Here is a 3,747-nt window from a genome sequence, read left to right on the forward strand (position 1 = left end):
TGGGCACAGGATATGAACAGACACTTCACTAAGGAAGATATCTGAGCAGGCAACAAACATATGAAGAAATGCTCACAATCACTAACCATTAGAGAGATGCACATCAAAGCAACAATGAGATATCATCTCACACCAACAATAACAGCAAAGATGAAAACTGTAGAAGACAATAAATGCTGGTGGGGATGTGGAGAGACTGGGACACTGCTGCATTGCTGGTGGGACTCCAAAATGGTCCAACCTCTCTGGAAAGCAATATGGCGTTTCTTCAGAAGGTTGAAAATAGAAATACCTTTTGATCCAGCAATTCCTCTACTTGGTGTTTATCCACAAGAAAAACGAGCCACAACACGAGAAGATATATGCACACCAATGTCTATAGCAGCACTATTCACAATAGCAAAAAGATGGAGACAACCAAAGTGTCCATCAACTAAAGAATGGATAAACAAATTGTGGTACATACACAGAATAGAATATTATGCTTCATTGAAGAATAACAAGGAAGCGGCAAGCCAACGCATAACATGGATGAACCTTGATGACATTAGACTGAGTGAAATTAGTCACAAAAAGAGAAATACTGCATGGGACCACTACTGTAAAAGACTAAGAAAAAATATATATACTAAAGGGGGTAGGGAGAAGTCTTTGTTGGTTGCTGGGAAGTTGGTGGTGGGTGGGGGGAAGGGTGGAAGGTGGAGCGCAGGGCGGGGATTGGACTCAGGAGAGCTTGGGTGATGGGGAGGGGGCAATATACAGGGAGAGAGAGGGAAGTGGAGAAAAGGGGCAGATGGGAGAAAAAATTGGACATGTTTGAATGGACCAAATGAGACAGAGATAAAAGGACGATATATGCACAGCCTTGGAACGACAGGGCTCTGAGATACAGGGGTTGAGTAATGGTTGGAATGGGGTGGGGGATTGTGTTAAGATGCTTGGCTGTTTTTTGAAGCTTGGTATCCTTGCATTATAATATACAGTAGACACTGGAGGGGGAGAGAAAGGAACAGTCAGAAACATTACACTAGAAGGCTTGTAAGTCTGTCTTCTGCCTAAAACGGATTGGAATACCTAAAATGGGGCTACAGCGTACCCAATGAACGAGGCTTCCTGTGGAGCCTTTGCAATACATATAACTATAGGTGGAAACCTGAACTACATCCAGATCTCCAGAGATGAGAAATCTCCACTTGAAAGTACGAGCAGACCAGCCTGGAGCAGCGAGAAGAACCAAAGATACTTCTTGAATGAAAGACCTACAGGAAAAATACAAAACAATAGAGGCAGATGGACTGTTTCTACAAGAGCAAACAAATCGCTTCCCTAGGAATCATCAAGGCAAGTGGTCGGGTCCTCTCAACGCAAACCCCCTTCCAAGACTAAGACTCAACAGAAATACACGCTCTGACTGGTGACCACACGCATCACCGATATGGGGAAGTGGGTAAAAGCTGCAATGAAGCATCAAGCTAAGCCTTACAATGTTTAGGGGGTTTCTGTGGACCCAATTGATGACCTGGTCTGCAAGCAGTGTGAGGAGACCTGGGGACTCCTGGGCACAGAGTCAGTGGCATGGCCAAGGAGGACTAGAGTGTAGAGTGGAGCTACTGACTAATGGGAAGAGAGGGCATGTGCACAAGAACACCCACACTTGCAGATGGTACCCATGTGACCTGGACCAGATGACTTGATGATCAGAGATCAACCAGAAGAAGAAATAAGAGGGAAAAAAAAAATAGAAGATTGAGTTGATACAATCTGATGAACTTGATATATACCTATGAATGCAGTGCCTCAAAAGAAGCAACAAATCCTTACAGCAAGAAACTTTCCCACCCCCTCCACACACAGAGTAGACAGAGATGGGCAACTTGGACATTGGATACCCAAATGGGGAGGGGGAACTACAAAGGCAAGAATTGACTAGCTTACAAGCTTTCAAGAGGGAACCTAGAGCTAGGGGGCATGGAGGAAGGCAAAATCACCAGTGAGTACTGTCCAATATGTCTAGGCGGAGCTGATGAAATGAAATACAGATGGATACTCATGATACTGTAGGGAATAATGGTTATCAGGAGTGATTATGAGGGTTGGAAATGCAAAGGTAGACGTTTTGTAGCAAGGAAGGAAGTGATTATTTCTCCAGTCTAGGAGTGGTGTTCTCTAGGACCATCAACGGGGAAGAGCCAAGAGTGGGACCTTACTCAGAGAAGCAGAGATGCCTGAGATTGAGACAGAGACGATGACGTGGAGTGATGAAGCGGCTGGGGACTTTGGATCCAGAGAGGGAGAGGGACTGTGGGCCGAAGACTGGGGGGGGGGGGGGGGGGTAGGGGACGGGTTTCTAGGATATACCCTTTGGTCGGTTGATGATGCATGGAGGGGATTGGAACCATGGCAATGAAATGATATACGATGGAATGAATGTAAAACTAAAGTTCTCTCATGTAAACTATCATACAATTCACAATAAAACATTAAAAAAAAAAAAAGAAATCAAACGACATATTGCATTAGGCAAATCTGCCAAACAAGGTCTTTTTAAAGTATTGAAGAGCAGATATTTTAGCTTGAGGACTAAGGTGTTCCTGACCCAAGACATGGTATTTTCAACAACCTCATATGTATGCAAAAGCTGTACAGTGAATAAGGAAGACCATAGAAGAATGGATGCTTTTGAGTTGTGGTGTTGGAGGAGAATATTGAAAAAGAACCATGGGCTGCCAAAAGAATCAATTGATCTGTTATGGAAGAAGTGTAGCCAGAGTGCTCCTTGGAAGCCATGATGGCCAGGCTTCAGCTCTCATATTTTGGACATGTTGTCAAGAGGGACCAGTCTCTGGAGAATGATATCATGTTTGGTAAGGTGGAGGGTCAGAGAAAAAGAGAGAGATGCCAATAAGATGTATTGGCCAAGTGGCAGCATCGATGGACTCAAGCATGGCAATGGTAGGTAGTGAGGTTGACCCAGGATCAGGCAGTGTTTTGCTCTGCTGTGCGTAGGGTGGCTATGAGTCGTTACCGACTTGATAGCACCTAACGACAACAACAATAGCTCAACAATCTCTCTGCTTGGGATGTATCCACAAGAAATACGAGCCAGAACACAAGTAGATATACATGCACACCAATTTTAATCACAGCACTATTCACAATAGCAAGAAAGATGGAGAGAGCCTAAGTGCCCCTCAGTGGAAAAATGGATAAACAAAATTTGGATATAGACACATGGAAGATTATGCAATCTTGAAGGATATCAAGGGATCTGCAAAACACCTCGCAACATGAATGAACCTTGAGAACTTTTTGCTGAGTGAAATTAGTCAATTACAAAAGGACAAACATTGCATGAGACCATTACTAAAAAGCCTAAGAAAAATTTTCCATACTAAATAAAACATTGTTTGATTGTTACCAGGGGTTGAAAGGAGGTTAGAGGGTAGACACATATGTTGGGTTGGGAGTGCCATATACAAGGAAGAGGAGGTTAATACACAAGAAGGAGGAAGGTAGCAGATGAACAATGAAGATAGTGAAAGAGTTAGGGAGGTATACATGGGCTAAATGGAATTGATGCAAATAGTGATTTATATATAGCCTTGGAACAATAATGTTCTGTGATACAGGAACAGGGACATAGTCTGAATGGATAAAGGAGGGAGAAGAATGTTTAGGTGTTTGTCGGTCTTATAAATGTTGGTTTCCCCTGCCTACTATTGTAAAATAGACATTTAAGTGTGATAG

This window comes from Chrysochloris asiatica, unplaced genomic scaffold, assembly GCF_000296735.1.
Source record: "Chrysochloris asiatica unplaced genomic scaffold, ChrAsi1.0 scaffold00537, whole genome shotgun sequence".
Taxonomy (NCBI): Eukaryota; Metazoa; Chordata; class Mammalia; order Afrosoricida; family Chrysochloridae; genus Chrysochloris; species Chrysochloris asiatica.